Source organism: Panicum hallii, chromosome 8, assembly GCF_002211085.1.
Source record: "Panicum hallii strain FIL2 chromosome 8, PHallii_v3.1, whole genome shotgun sequence".
NCBI lineage: Eukaryota > Viridiplantae > Streptophyta > Magnoliopsida > Poales > Poaceae > Panicum > Panicum hallii.
In genome coordinates this window covers 34,624,803-34,641,975 of record NC_038049.1, presented here as the reverse complement: position 1 = coordinate 34,641,975, position 17,173 = coordinate 34,624,803, and the positions used below count along the sequence as shown (strand labels likewise).

Sequence of the window (17,173 nt, the reverse complement as noted above, 5' to 3'; positions counted from 1 at the left end):
GAGGGTTATCAATGATGTTTTCCATCAATGATATTCCTATCTTAAAGGGAGACAACTACCATGAATGGTACAGAAAACTAGACCTGTACTTCATTATGGGTGAACTGGACTAGGTCCTTGCTACACCAACTCCCACAGAGCCTATGATTCCTATGAGGGAGGACACAGACATAGATGCTTCTTGGAAGCAAACAGAGCTTTCTCATAAGAAAGCAAAAGCAGATTATGAGAAGCTTTATGCTAAGTGGGTCCATGCCAACAAGAAATGCTTGGCAGTGGTAAAGAACACTATTGAGCCTGCCATTATGGGCTCAATACAAGACTGTGCCACTCTCACAGAGTATCTTGAGAAGATAAAGATCCAGTACACTGGTTCTTTAAAGACTTATGCTACCCAGTTGATCGAACAACTGGTTTCAGAAAGATACAATGGAGGTGGCATCAGAGAGCACATCCATCGTATGGTCAACCAGAACAACAAGCTTAAATCATTAGACCTTGCCTTCAAGGAGGATCACATTGTCCATTTGGTCTTTGCTTCGTTGCCCAAAGAGTTTGATAATTTTGTTGTCAACTATAACAACCAACCACACACTTGGGATGTAGAAAAGACCATCGTGATGTGTGTTCAGGAGGAGGAGAGGATAAAGTCCGCCAATAGCGGATCTCTCAACTATGTGAACAGGAAAAGGAATGCCAACTTCAAAGGCAATTTTTCCTCCTCCTCCTCTAAAGGAAAAGGCTCTCAGCAGCTTCAGCACATACCTCAAGATGGACAGGCTCTAGTAGAAAAGGACCAGTGTCTCTACTGCAAGGAAAGGGGACATTACAAGAAAAACTGTCACATGTACTTAAAGATGATCATGGAAAAGAAAGGTGAGAACATTATTTCGTTTGTGAATGAATCCCTGTACATAGATTATTCCAAAACCACTTGGTGGATTGACTCAGGAGCAACTATTCATATTGCAAATTCATTGTAGGGATTCTGTTCGACGAGAACCACTCAAAGAAGCGAAAGGCAAATTAAAGTTGCCAACGGAGCCCAGGCCGATGTTGAAGTAGTGGGTGATGTTCACTTGGAGCGACACTGGTTTTATTATGATTCTTAGAGATGTTTTATATGTATCCTCTTTACAAAGGAACTTAATTAGTGTTTCTTGCCTCGACAATGATGGTTATACCTGTCTTTTTGGAGATGGCAGGTGTTTGATAGAATGTAATGATATAGTTATTTCCATTGCATTCAGAAGAAATGATCTTTATTTGATATCGCTGCGTGAAAGTGTGAATTCCGTATGCGATGACAACGCGAATGTATTCTCATCTACAGTCGTGAATAGAAAACAAAAAAGAACTCATGATGCGTCATCAAAATTATGGCATTGTCGTTTAGGCCATATTTCGAGGGGGAGAATAGAAAGATTAGTTAAAAATGAGATTCTTCCTCCATTAGAGTTCTCTGATTTAGAACAATGCATTGAATGCATAAAAGGAAAATTCGTAAAGAAAATAAAGATAAATGCCAAAAGGAGCACAGGTGTATTAGAGATAATTCACACAGACATCTATGGTCTGTTCAACATAAAAAGTGTGGATGCTTATGACTCGTTCATAACATTCACAGATGATTATTCCCACTATGGATACATTTACCTAATTAAAGAAAGATCTGAAGCTTTGGATAAATTTAAAATATTCAAGGCTGAAGTAGAAAATCAACATGATTTAAAGATTAAAGTCATAAGATCCAACCGTGGAGGGGAATACTACGGTCGACATACTCCATATGGCCAAGTTCCAGGACCATTTGCAAAGTTCCTGATGGAGCAAGGCATAGTTGCCCAGTATTCAATGCCGGGCGAACCTCAGCAGAACGGAGTGGCTGAAAGACGTAACCGTACCCTGATGGATATGGTGCGATGAAAGACGTAACCGTACCCTGATGGATATGGTGCGAACTATGATCAGCTATTCTACATTGCCAGTGAGTTTATGGATGGAGGCTTTGAAATCCGCCATTCATATTCTCAATAGAATTCCCAGTAAATCGGTGCCAAAAATATCGTATGAGATGTGGACAAGAAGAGTACCCTCAATGAATCACTTACGGGTGTGGGGGAGTCCTGCTGAGGCAAAAATATTTAACCCGACTATTGGGAAACTAGATCCCAAAACAGTATCTTGCCATTTCATTGGCTATCCAGAAAGGTCAAAGGGTTTTCGTTTCTACTGTCCAGACAGATTTACAAAATTTGTAGAAACGAGACACGCCGTATTCCTTGAAGATGAAATGATCTGGGGGAGCAGGACAGTTAGGAAGATTGATCTTGAGGAGAAGCGGGTGTATACACCCAATCCTGTGATTCAAGAACCTTTCTTCTCACTGTCCGCTATAACTGCACCGCCAGTGCTAGTCACTGCGATGCCAACACCTGCAGTGGCTCCCCCTTGGTAACAATGAATGAGAATGTGGAACCTGTCCATCAGGTTCCTGAAGAACCTATTGCCACACATGAGGGGGAGCAACAGCAGCCCCAAATAGATGAGGCACCGCAGGCTCAGGCCTATGGGAGACCTCAAAGAACAAGAAAGTCCGCTATTCCTAACGACTATGAAGTCTATAATAGCGAAGAAGTTCAAATGGAGGATGATCCCACCTCATTTGAAGAAGCCATGAGGAGTGAATATTCATCCAAATGGCTTGATGCCATGGAACATGAAATCAAATCGATGAGTACCAACGAAGTTTGGGACTAAGAGGAAATTCCTAAAGGAGCCAAGACAGTAAGCTGCAAATGGGTCCATAAAACCAAATATGACTCCCAAGGGAATATAGATAAATTTAAAGCACGACTCGTGGCAAAAGGCTACACACAAAGAGAAGAGATTGATTACAATGAGACTTTTTCTCCAGTCTCATATAAAGATTTCTTCAGAATTATAATGGCCCTTGTGGCTCATTATGATCTAGAATTACATCAGATAGATGTGAAGACAGCATTACTAAATGGGGATCTGGATGAAACCGTCCACATGGCACAGCCGAAAGGTTTTATCATGGAAGGTAAAGAAAAGTTGGGATGCCGTCTAAAGAAATCAATTTATGGGCTAAAGCAAGCTTCAAGATAGTGGTACTTGAAGTTTGATAAAATAATAAAAGAATTCGGGTTTAAAGAAAATATTGAGACAATTGTGTTTATGCAAAGTTCAAGAATGGGAAATATATCTTTCTAATCCTGTATGTGGATGACATCCTACTGGCGAGTAGTGATGTCAGTCTGCTACTGGAAACAAAAAGTTTCTTGTCCTCACATTTTGAGATAAAGATCTTGGTGAAGCAAGATTCGTTTTAGGAATCGAAATTCATCAAGACAGAGTGAAAGGAGTATTAGGACTATCCCAAAAGATATATATAGAAAAGGTTCTAAAAAAATTCAGTATGCATAAATGCAGTGCCTCACCTGCACCTATAGTTAAGGGCGATGGATATAGGGAATTTCAATGTCCCAAGAATCAATATGAAATTGATCAGAAGAAGATGGTACCATACGCTTCAGCTGTGGGAAGCTTACAGTATGCACAAGTGTGCACACGCCCTGATGTAGCTTATGTTACCGGGTTACTTAGCAGATTCCAGAGTAATCCAGGACCAGAACATTGGAAATTAGTAAAGAAAGTTCTGTGCTATTTGCAAGGAACAAAAGGTCTCATGTTGACATACAGAAAAACAAAATCTCTGCGTATTGTAGGATACTCAAACTCCAATTATGCAGGAGATGACAGAAAATCCACGTCTGGGTATGTGTTCACCCTCACAGGGGGAGCAATTTCGTGGAAGGGTTGCAAACAAACCGTCACTACATCGTCCATAATGTATGCCGAGTTTATTGCATGTTATGAGGCTACGGGGCAGGTGAACTGGCTTAAAAAGTTCATACCTGGTCTGAAAATGGTTGATGATATATCTAGACCACTAAAGTTGTACTGCGATAATGAGCCCGTAGTAATATATGCACACAACTACAAGACAAGTGGTGCTGCCAAACACATTGACATAAAGTAATGTTGTGAAAGATAAAGTCCGAGATCAGATTATAAGTCTCGAGTATATAAGCATAGTAAAGATGCTTGCGGATCCGTTAACGAAAGGCTTACCACCCAACGTGTTTAAGCAACACGTAGCCGGCATGGGGCTAAGGGATAGCCTGTAATCTCTGAACTATAAGGGCCCAAATGATTAAAGAATCTGTTTCTGAATGGAGGCGTGTATTGTAGCTGTTAAGTCTATCGGCAGATGACCGTGACGATGAGGCATACTCTATGCACAAATCTTTGATGAAATGAGAAAAAGTAAATGGAAAGGAAAAGAAAAGTACAGATCGAGATCAAGGGGGAGACTATTGGATTGATCTCCCAGAGACCCACTCGGACCCCAACGGGCCCGATGGGCCTCCCCTCACACGTGCTCTGATCGGGGGCGCTCCAGCCCATTCATAGCTGGTGGGCCCCCATCGCACTGCGCTATAAAGAGAAGGTGGGGGTCAGCGGCACAAGGTACGAGGTTCACCGTTCTGCCGCCACCCCACCGATAATCCCGAACCCTAGCCGATCTAGTGGAAGCGCAGTAGCGGCGGGAATACTCACCGCCGCCGTCATCGACGCCGCCACATCGTCCCTGCACTCCCCGGTGGCGACCCGAAGGACGCCCAGACCAACACCGAGCCCCGACCACCTCAAGCGTCACCGCCACCCGAGACGATGGCAGGTCCCTCTGCTGCTCCCGGGATGCAGGGCCATGATGGTATGATCACCAGTGCCCTTCTCCTTTATCCCTCTCGATGTCTCTACTTGTTTTAGACCTACACGACGTCACCCGATCCAATCGTGCGGTAGTCGATCCACAGAATAAACACACTTCAGACGCGTTTTTACAAACCCGCATCTCCAATAATCCTCATATAGGAGATGTGGATTGGGAAAATGTGTCTCCTACGAGGGTAGTAGGAGATGCGTTATGCCAATCCGCGTCTCCAATGAGAGGGTCATTAGAGTTTCAATGCCCATTGCACAACGGATTTTTATTGTGATATGGAGTTGGAGATCTAATGCTAATTGAGTGGGCAGCATTTAGGTTTACACAAAATTTTAAGTTCGGTAATTCAGGTTTTAAGTTTTGGGTTTTGAAAAATGATACCCGAGATACCTCAGACAACAAGAGCATAAGTCATTTTTTGAATGATAGACTTTTGCTGACCCCGTGCGACGCTAATCACCCCACCCGCCTGACATGCGGACATGCAGAGCGGTCTGGCTGCTCACGGTCAACATGGACAACGGATGTGGTTCAGCTCCAGCAGTGCATTCATCAGCTGTGTATATGAACTATCGAGCATGGTAGGCGATAATTCTCTTGCTCCATCGTGTGCAGCTTGAAATAATGCAAAGGAGATTGGAACAAATGGTATTAGGGTTTCGGGGGATCGAGAACACAGGTGGTTTTCTTGAAACTCTAGCTAATCTAGACCATCATATCATATCCAACCCTCGATATCACGTGCTACGTCGATTGACCATTAGGCCATGGCCTGATGCGACCATGCACCCTCGTACGGAGACAGGCGCGGCCTGTGCTATCAGCATTTTTTTTCTAGGTCACTTTCACAAAGGTATCTAAGGCTGAGGTTTGGCGAGGCTCCTATTCAGGTTGTTTGGTAGTTCGAGTACCGAGAATCAATACATGAATTTTCCATAGTACATTGGGTTATTGGTCTGGGTACGAGATAGCTTTAAGTTTTTTGGGTTTGGACTCCGAATTTCTAGTTGCATGCTTTGTGTATTGAGTTTTATGCCCACGCCTAATTACCACCGACTTCAATGGCGGTGTCCCACAAACGCTTGCATTTATCTAAAAATTGATACATATTAAATCTGTTACCACATGAATTGTCTCTTGCACCAAAGATTACGACCTAATATGTTGGGGGTTACAATTTACAGCCATCTTATTAGATCAGACACCTATAATTAAGAATCCAATATTAACAAAGCCTTCGGGTAGATGCCATTTGGCGCTTGTTATAGACACCATTGCAGTGATGTTTTGGTGGTGATTTGAATTAACCCTATATTTATAAATGCGTTAAACTTTGGACCATATTGTGAAATTGCAGGAAAAGCGAAACAAATTAGAGGTTTAATTTTGTTGTAGGCACTATGAAGATGGATGGAAGATGTGGGATGCAACAAGTGGAAGATGGATGCAAGGGCCACAAAGTAGGCCCCATGCGGACCTGCATCGACTACGACGCGGATCCACCAGCATATGCATGGGTCCATTTCGGCTGCCTTTGCTGCACATAACTACTGGTCGGAAGTTTGTTAGTGGTACTTAAGCACGCTAATTATTGCACCACAAGCACATATCATTGTAGCTTTCTCTTAGAGTATTCCTTCTATGGTTTCTCAATCCATGGATCGGCAGTGAACCAAGATTTTCATCTAACTAACAGAACTGCTTCTATCATTAAGTATATATAGCATATAAAAGTAAACAGTATGAGCAAGAATAAATAGATCACATCCAGATGTAAATAGATAACGCATCCAATGGATAGCACGAGCCCTTTTTATCTTCTAGTGGTGGCTCTAGCCAAAACAGATATGAAATGAATCATCTAGCACACGCTTATGTACGAGAGGTGATCACGGAGGTAGCTCCCATGATCACCACTGCGAGGTGCGTGTTAACACCTAAGATTACTCAAAGCTTTACCGCAAACAATTGCCAAGTGCTCCTACTAGAAGCTCCTCCAGATAACTGCTACATCAACTCCCACAATACTCGTCAAAGATCCTCTAGCCTAAGGGTCCGTTTGGATACCCTAGGACTAAAATTTAGTTGAATCACATCAAATATTTGGATGCTAATTATGAGTATTAAACATAGACTAATAACAAAAATAATTGCATAACTTTTCGGATAATTCACAAGACAAATCTATTAAGCCTAATTAGTCTATGATTAGTCCAAGTGATGCTACAGTAAATATATGCTAACACTACACCAAAACAGTTTATTTTCATCGGCCATATTTATTTTCGTCGGTCCACATGAAACCGACGAAAACAAACATATATTTACTTTCGTAGGTCCACAAAAAATTGACGAAAACAAACATATAATTTCGTCGGCTTTGGCGGGCCGACGAAATTATACATTAGTTTCATCGGCCGCTGCCGGCCCGACGAAACTAATGACCTATTTTCATTAGCTTGACCTAATCCGACGAAAGTAACTATATTTTCGTCGGCCCGCTAAGCCGATGAAATTGTAGTTTCGTCGGCTTGACCTAAGTCGACGAAACTAAACCTATTTTCGTCGGCCTAACTTGGCCGACGAAATTGACCTTATCCTAACTTCAGCCCCACCCTGCCGCAGCCTGTTACTTTCCTCACTTAGTGTCGCTCCCGCCATCGCCGCCCTGCCGCCCGCCCCGCTCCCCCCACGCCCCGCCGCCCAGCGCCCCCGCGCCCACACGCCCCGCCGCCCGCCACCTCGCGCACGCCCCTGCCCCGCGTGCCCCGCGCCCCTGCGCGCAGCAGCCCCCGCACGAGGCCGCCAGCGCCCCGCGCCGCCATTCCCGCATGCCGCCGCCCCCTGTGACCATGCTGCTGCCCCCACCCGCCCCCGTGCTGCCGCCACCCACACGTCCGAGCCGCCGCCGACGCGCTCCTCTCGGCCGTCCCCTGCTTGAGCTCAGGTATTAACCTGTTGAGTTGTCTTTTCATTAATACTATTAGAAATGTGGTTGGTCTTATTGTAACTATATTTGTGATTCTGTTCATATAAAATTTAAGAGTGTTATAAGATTTCTGGTTCATTTCTTAGAAAATATATAGCATTAATGATATCTAAAATGATTTGTGTTACGTATGCTTGATAATTTTTGTTTGCTTAGTATTGTTAAGGAAGTAACATTCTCAATTTCATTAATGAAGTAGCTAGTTTGAGAAAATGGGAGATGATCGAAGTTGGATGTATAATGGTTGGAAAAGTAACGGAGTGCCTACGCAAGAGTGGATGGTCAACACACAAGCTTTTGTTGATCATATATTTTCATTGTCTCCTGGCGGTGGTTTGGCAAAGTGTCCATGTAACAAGTGTCGGAATTATTCTCGTCAAGTCAAGATTGATATGGAGCATCACCTCTGCAAGTTTGGTTTCATGCCGAATTACGAGAGGTGGTACGAGCATGGGTAGTCTCAGAAGTAGGGGGCAATGATGGATGATTTTGTCGAGCAGGTTGAGAATGCTGCTGAGGTCCCGGAATATTTCGGTCTACTTGCGTCATCAAAAGAACCATTTCATGGGGCCACTACTTTATCACAGCTTGCTGCTGTGACACGGTTAATAGCTATTAAGTCGAAGTACAACTTTTCGGTAAGTTATTACAATGAACTTGTTGACTTAATATTGGACATGCTTCCGAAACCTCACAAGTTCCCAAAAGACTTTTACTACTCAAAGAAGCTGTTAGCTGGTTTAGGGATGCCATATCAGAAAATCCATATGTGCAAGAACAATTGCATGTTATTTTGGAAGAATAATAAAAATCTCAAGTACTGTTCATTTTGTAAGAAGTGCAAATACAAGAAGTGGTGAACAAAGATGGAAGTGTGCAGATAACAAGTGTGCCCGTTAAGGTGTTACGGTACCTACCTTTGAAATCAAGGCTTCAAAGGTTGTACCTATCTCAGAAGACTGCAAAACATATGAGATGGCACAAAGAGGGAATTCGTAATAATATAGGATGCATGAGTCATCCATTCGATGGTACGGCTTGGAAGGCCCTCGATCATTACGATCCAAGTTTTGCAAGAGACCCCCGGAATGTGCGTGTTGGGTTGGCCACTGATGGCTTCACTCCCTTTAACTCAAATGCAGCCCCCTACTCATGTTGGCCAGTGATTACAATTCCATACAATCTTCCACCATCATTATGCATGAAGGATGAGTATGTATTCTTTACTCTCATTATACCTGGGCCTGACAATCCCGGTAAGTGTTTGAATATGTTCATGCAACCATTGATTGATGAGCTGCATGACTTGTGGAATGGAGTCAGGACATATGACAGCAGTACGAAAGCATACTTCAATATGTGGGTAGCATTTCTTTGGTCTATTCATGATTTCCCTGCATATGGAATGTTCTCGGGGTGGAGCACGCACGGTCGTCTATGTTGTTCGTTATGCATAGGTGATACAGATGCTTTTTGTTTGAAATATGGTGGCAAATTCTGCTTCTTCGATTATCACCGTCGGTTTTTATCTCATGATCACCCGTTCAGGAGTCAAAGAGATGTCTTTCGCAAGGACACAATCGTTACTAAGGGTCCACTCAAGCGTTTGACCGGTCAGGAGATTGTAGCAACTCATTGTCGGTTAATTGCCACAGATGATGGGTTTGAAGGTTTCAAGGAGGAGCATAATTGGAATCATATAGCTGCCATTTGGAGCCTTCCTTATGCTACTGCTCTGATCCTTCCACATAATCTAGATGTAATGCATCAAGAGCGCAATATTGCTGAAAGTATAATTAGTATGGTTTTTTATTTCAAAGACAAGACGAAAGATAATTTGAAAGCTCGGCAAGACTTAGCTGAAATATATTTTCGGCCAACCCTTAATCTAAGACCCAATCAAGCTGGACATATGGGGAAGCCACGTGCTAAGTATTATCTTTAGCCTACAGATCAAAAAGAGGTTCTTTTCTAGCTGAAGCACCTAAAATTTCCTGATAGATATGCTGCTAATCTGGGCGGTGAACATTGTAACTGAAAAATGAATAGTTTGAAGAGTCATGATTACCATATCATCATGGAAAGTTTGTTGCCTGTCATGCTGCGTGGGTACCTCCCTGAAGAAATTTGGACAATATTGGCTGAGTTAAGTTTTTTCTACAGGCAATTATATGCAAAAGAAATTAATAAAAATACAATGAGAAAACTAAGTAAGAAAATACCTGTCTTAGTATGTAAGATGGAGAAGGTGTTTCCCCCAGGTTTCATGAATGTAATGCAACATTTGTTAGTGCATTTGCCTTATGAAGCTGAGGTTGGTGGTCCCGTACAATATAGGTGGATGTACTTCGTAGAACGAGACTTAAAGAGGCTTAAAGCAACCATCGGAAATAAAACACAAGTGGAGGGATACATTGCCGAGGTATTCCATCTCAAGGAGATCTCATACTACACGAGCACATATTTTGCAGAAGAAAATAATATTAATGCTTATATACCGCGCTACCACACCTCGTATGAGACACCGAGGAGCAATCTCAAGTTGTTTCAATGGACTGGAAAGGCCGTGGGTGCTAGTTTGGTCTACGAAATGTGCATACAAGAATGGAACACTGCATTGTTGTATATGTACACAAATATGGAGGAGATGGACAAATATTTCGTGTAAGTACCACCATATATCTCATATCTGATTCATATTTAGCGATGTACTTGTGTTAAATAAATAATATATAGGTTGTTTGATCAAGAAGAATGGAGACATGCACGACAACCAATAGCTAAACAGCTTGAAACTTTACGGCGTGAGGGTTTTCGTGGTGGTCCCAATTTTGTCACATGGTTTAGAAAACATGTAAGTATTGCTACTCTAAGTACCTTATTTATATAAATCGTTATGAGTTAACAAAATTTTAAAACTTGTAGTGCATGAGGGATAGCAGTGTCCATGATAATCTAAGATAGCTTTCACATGGAAGCACGACTACAAAGAGTTATGGTTATTATGACATAAACGGATTTCGATTCCATTCGACCAAGTTTGAAGCAAAAAATCCACATGCTGCCACAACAAATAGTGGAGTTGTAACCACCGCGAGTGCCTCTGATGGTTCTATCATGGAGTATTTCGGTGTCATTTACAATATAGTGGAGCTGAAGTTTGAAGGTTCAAAAGATTTAAGAGTTGTGTTCTTTTATTGTGATTGGTTCAATAATAAACTAGGTTCTGGGGTAAAGCACAATAAAAAACTTGGTTTAGTGGAGGTGAACCATAAATTGCGACTTTCAGGTTACAATCCATTTGTCCTTGCATATCAAGTTGAGATGGTGTATTATATGTCGTATCCATGCCGTTCGGAAAGTTTAGAACCATGGTGGATTGTTCAGAAAGTTTGTCCTCCTAGTCGATTGCCTATTACTGGAGATGAAGGTTACGATGAAAGTGAGCTTGATCGTACTGTTCCTGAAGCATATCAGGAAGATGAATATAATGGACCTTTTGAAGTTGATATTGGGATGACACATGACAAATTAGATGGTGACACCGGTGATATAATAGTTTCTGAGGTCCGTAAGAAAAAAATGACCACGTCGTGCAACCAAAGTAAAGTTGACAACATATGAAACGAGGCATGGTACTAGTCTTGGAGAAACCATAGCTGATGAAGATGACCCCGACGACTTTGGACATGTAATGTGATGCAAAAACTAGTTTTTCTTAGTAGGGTAGTATTTGCTAATTGTTGTTATGAAACTTGTTATCTTCTATTTACGATTGCTTTATATGATATTTACTAACCATAATCTGCTTCTTTCAGGATGAGGTCATTTATGCACTCTTTGAAGGGAAAAAAGAATGATGGCTCCACGTCTTCAGTTAGGTCTTCTCTGTTTAGAGGCAGCAGTTCGCACCTCAGTCGAAGAAGTGCACTACAGTGATGTCTAGATGAGGCTCGGCAAGTAAGTCATATTTACTTTGCATGTGTAATTTAATTTCTTTAATCACACTAAATATCTATTTGTCCTTGAACAGCAAGAAGAGGTAGGTAGGGGTGCGGAGGAGGAAGAACATGTTGCGAATGTGGACGGCGATGGAGATGGGTGCAAGGACAGAGAAGGATGCGAGGAGAGAGATGGAGATGCGGAGGAGGAGGAAGAGGAGGACGAAGATGAGGATACTGCTTCTCAACCTGTGTTCAGGTACTTATGATCAATTCATTAAAAATTTTATATGCGCTAGCTAACTAATACGATGTATTTAGATTTAGAGGCAACAATGTGATGACTCCTGCAGCTACAAATCTGGCAAATCATCAACAGATTAGACCATATGGGGATTGGTAAGTAATCTATTTTATTGTTGTGATTGTTTCATTCAATATTTTGTGGAGTTTAAGTAAGAAACATGATGGGTATGATGTTCAGATTGTAGGTAGTGGGATGACATTTGTTGGGAGGGAAGAAATAGGTTAAGACCTGTGAATGCAACATTGGGAACACTTTGTCGGTTTCACTACTGAGGAATGGTCACTGTTGGAGTGTGCTTCAGCCTGCATTGAAGTGGGAGCACTATAAGTTGCAATCAGATGATCAGGGCGTCACAACTGCAGCGAGGGTTTGGAATGAGTTCTGGGTAATTTTTTTCATAACTTGTATAACTTGTATTACTACTTTCTATTTGATTCATTTATAAATTCTCTAACTAATTTATTTTCCATTTTAGGAGAGGTATCGTTTGCCGGAGGGGGAGGAGCAGTGCCTACAAGATAGGGCTCGTTCTGTGTTTGATAAGGCAGCGACAAAGGTGGTAAGGGACATGATGTCCAATGCTCATATACAGTGTGTTTGTTTATACTACAAGAAGATAAAGCTGCAAGACATGAACAAGAAATTGGGCACTTCTAAGATATATCTCCGAGAGGATGAGTACCTTCGAGTTGATATTAGCGGTTTGCCTTGGTTGAGAAAGTGTCCAGATGCTTGGCGAGCACTTTGTGCTTATTGGGCTTCACCCAGCTTTGTGGAAAAATCCAGAATGAAGAGAGCTAATCATCAAGCAAGACTACGGGTTACACAAAGATATGGGACCGATGGACATCTTCGTTTGGCTCGTCGAATGGTAGGTGTTTCTGTGCTCAATTTGATTATTATGTACTTACTTGCAATATTACAATTTCTTCTTTGGCAGGAGGCACAAAGTGGGGTGGCCCCAAGCTATATTGATACTTACATTCGAGGCCACCACGGCGCTGATCCTATACAGCCAGAGTTGCTTTGTAGTGAGCATGCCACACAGACTCTGGTTAGTAAAATAATTTAATTTCAATTAAGCGATGATTCTAATATTATCTTATTATTGGTTGCCTGAATGGTAGGTGAGATATGGTGATGAAATGGTGGCACGTCAAGGGGAGGAGTACGATTGGAGGAGTGATGTGGATGTCGGTGCCTTATACTCAAGCGGGGGAGGGAAGAAGCATGGCAGGTTCAGCATGTTGAATGGCGCTATTGATACAAGTGGTGCTTTGATAGAGGCAAGGTGTGCTCAGTCCACTTAGAGTTCTCGGGGCTACCAACTGGAAAGGGAAAGGGAAAGTCGACTGCAGGAGGAGATAAGGTAGCATAGAGAGGCGATGCAGAGTCAAGAGGAGTGGGCAAGGCAACAACACGAGTACATGCAAGGTTTTTTTCGCTCAGCAACAACAGATTCAGGTACTATGCAAGTTTGATATTTTTCCAAGTTCTTGTGCACTTTTCATTACTATAAGATACTTGATCTATTATCAGTTTTTAGGAAATGCTAGCGGCTACCCTTGGCTCACAATTTAATTTGCCACCTCTTTCTTCGCCTCCTCCACCACCGCCGACTTTTGTACCATATGTGCATCTACCGTTTCTATAAGTGGTAATTCTATCGTATAACTAGCAATACTCAAATTTTCTTATATATATACGTACTATATACATTTAACTTTGTCTATAATCAGGGTTCGACAAGTACTCATCCTCGAAGAGTTTTTGCAAGCCCGTCCACGCCACCATCAACAGCGCGTAATATTTCTGGAGGTGACTGCGGCAGCGGACATAATATTACCCCTCCTTGATTTGTGTTTTCGCGTTCCGTTGACATATATATGTCATTTAGACTATGGATTTTATGATTATACTTATTGGATGTATTTAATGATTGTTTGATGATGTATTTCATAATTTTGCTTATGGATATGTTAAGTAACTGCTTATGGATGCTTATGGATGATTGCGTTTCATAATTGTTATTATATATGCAGCTGTTTTTTTAGCAGGATCCCAGTATTTTCGTCAGCCAGGTGGCTGAGGAAAATATTGCAGCGTGTCCAGTAACTTCGTCGGCTCCACAGCCGACGAAAAAATCTATAATTAAGTTCGTCGGCTACACCGGCCGACGAAAATATGTGCGGTCGTAGTTAGGGAATCTTTGTAAAGACGTCGTGGTGAATCGCTGCCACTCACCTCGTAATTGTTTAAGGGTCTTGCAAACCCGAATATTAAGGGAAACACGAATTGTGGGTAAAGTGTACAACCTTTACAGAGTAAAAACTGATATATCAGCCGTGCTCACGGTTAAGAGCGGCTTAGACCCTCACATGATTATTGAACTTAAAGATAAACTAAATTGATGTGTTTTATTCGTGGTGTTGTTACTTATCTATTATATTTATTTAAAGGTTGGTATATACTTACACTTAGTTAATGCTTGCTAAATAAAACTTGGTCAACTAAAAATGTTTATTGCAGTCAAATCATATCAGCCTTTCCTTGATTTTAGCCTTGCATGTCATATAATTTACTCCACTTGCTAAGTACTAACCATAAGTGTACTCACGCTTGCTTTATTAAAACCGATGCTACTCAGAACAAGATAATTGTCCAGAGTTCTCTGAAGATTTCGAAGAGTACTAAGCATATGTCTCCCAGTCATCTATCTGTGAAGTTAAAGTCCGCTGCTAGTTATAAACGTTTATTTATTCGCTTAAGACTTTCGATCATATACATAAAGTACTATGATACTCTCTTTCGTTATGACATTGTTCGGGTATACACTTGTATCGTCTATCATATGTGTGAACGAAACTTGATTTTGACGCACATATAAGACGCATTCGGTTCCTTTCAAAAACCGGGTGTGACACTGAACCGTGTTGGACAGTTTGGGCAGCAATGGGAACCTCATCGGCATCGTGCAGGGCATACATATGCTGGATTCCATGACCGAAGGCAGGTGGTGCATCTATTTCGACCTCGTCTTCAGGAACGGGAGGTGAGTACTAGTAACCAGTGGATTTTTGCAGATGTATGTGTGTCTTGTTGGGTTCAACCTTCAAGCTACGAGATCACGGGCATATGGATGTATGCATTAATGCCTTTTCTATGTGGATATGCAAGTTCAAGGGATCTACAGTCAAGCTATTGGGAAATATTGGTCCAGCTGATGATGGCGAGTGGGCCATTGTTGGTGGAACTGGAGAGCTTACTCTTGCCCAGGGGGTGGTCTCCTTCAAGAAGGTGCAAGGTGGTAGCGGCATGATCATCAGGGAGCTTAAGTTCCGTGTATTCTATACACCCATAAAAGCCTAGATGCAGACCAGGGAGCTCATTCTTTATGCCCAAATCAGCCGATGCATGGATCGGATGGACGATGTTTCCCTTCTTTCACCTTACTTCTCCAGTTGCAGAAATAATAGGGCGGACAGATCGATGCCCTGATCTGTTGCAGTCTTGCACTGACATCCTTTAAGAGCGAGTGGTTTCCCCTTCTCGTGTTATGTTTCCTGAATTCAAGCTATGTATGCTGCCTTTGAAATTAAATCAATGGATCTTTTATTACTTGATTTCGAAGCAACTTTACAAAATCACATGTATTTTAATTTCACGATATTTTGATCGCTTCCTTTTACATACACGGTATACACCTGAGACATTTCAGCCATGGTCTACCATCTATAAATTGCTCCTATGAGAAAGGCAAAAGCGTACGAACAAGCACATAAGTAAACACATGAAAACCAAAGACAAAAACCATATTGATAATTTGGGTCTAACATATATGCCACACTTTGGAAACCCTCTGCTCTACTGCGCTTCATTGGATTCTCGTGAAGCACAACAAACAACGATTTCACCGGCTGCTCCCAAGAAGAATAGCTTGGAGGGATTCGCAAAAATGCGGGTTGGGGGCGGGGTGGAAGGGGGCAACCTGCCCCCTGGCTCCGTATGATCTTCTCCGCATCTCTTGCACCCCACCTCAAAGATTCAAGAGTGTCATCTCCTCCTAAACTTTTGCTTATACCTCTGGTAATAATGATTTGTTTATGTTGAGGGACAAAGAACCCTTTTCTTGGAGCGCTTTTCACAATGTTAGATATTTCATACCATATCATCATACGGCCGCATGTCGGATCATCATATTCTGGTGCTGGGACAGAAGACACCACACATTCATCGGTGCATCTTGCAACCTGTGATGAGTCAATCCTGGTTCTCCATCTTGTCTCGATCTACGCGCCCCCTATATGAATTTTTCTTTAGCTCATAAACTTTCAACTCGCCGAATATCTATAAAGGTGATGGACGTAAAGCTGGTCGCCTCCTCAACTATGTCGACATAAAGTGCATTGGGCCGTGGGAGTGCCTGTCCCATCATACAACACGGAGCAGTCCAGTAGATGTCAGAGCTTGCACATGCCACCCGCTGTACACTGATTTTTTTCATCACTTTTTCCCGTGATTAATGTAATCTTATTTATAGCACGCTGGTACCTCCCGGTGCCCTGATGAACAGAATAGAACATGTGTTGAACACAGTGGTGCACGATAGGTTACTTTGCATAACTAACTCCGTTGCCTTTTTCTCTCTTTTTATGTATTAGTCATTTTTTATCCCCTCTCAAGCCCCTGCTCCCCATTCCCCTTCCCTCTTTCTGGCAACGGTGGTCGAGCGCTCACCGGATTGGATGCCTGATTTCCCTTCACCCGTGCGCCGTAGATATAATTCAACAGCCTCCGCTCACACGTGTCCCTCGTTCATCTTCCAACCACATCCATTATGCAGATTCAAGTGAGAATGAAGGCGATGAACGTTCTTCGTCCTCAAGCGTCACCAATCAGTGGTCCCCCAAGCTTATGTCTGATCCGGAACCATGGAATTATTTATGTGGCATAGATATTTTTAGAAGAAAGGATGGAGCACGTCCCATATCTTATACCTGCTATGATAGAACTCGAGTAGGACTAGTCGCTACAGAAGCAAACTACTTTGTATGACCAAAGTACGACTCGTAAGCTCGTATCGGACTAGGGTACCTGTAACTCTATCCCCCAGATTATAT

The 17,173-nt window shown here is 42.3% G+C and overlaps 1 long non-coding RNA gene across 1 annotated transcript; it reads left to right on the top strand.

Annotated features, from left to right (window-relative positions):
- The first annotated feature begins 14,971 nt into the window (after positions 1–14,971).
- On the top strand, positions 14,972–15,683 carry LOC112903279. The gene is made up of 2 exons (XR_003230771.1): positions 14,972–15,105; positions 15,231–15,683. It is a non-coding gene; the product is annotated as an uncharacterized LOC112903279 (long non-coding RNA).
- Positions 15,684–17,173: the final 1,490 nt, after the last annotated feature.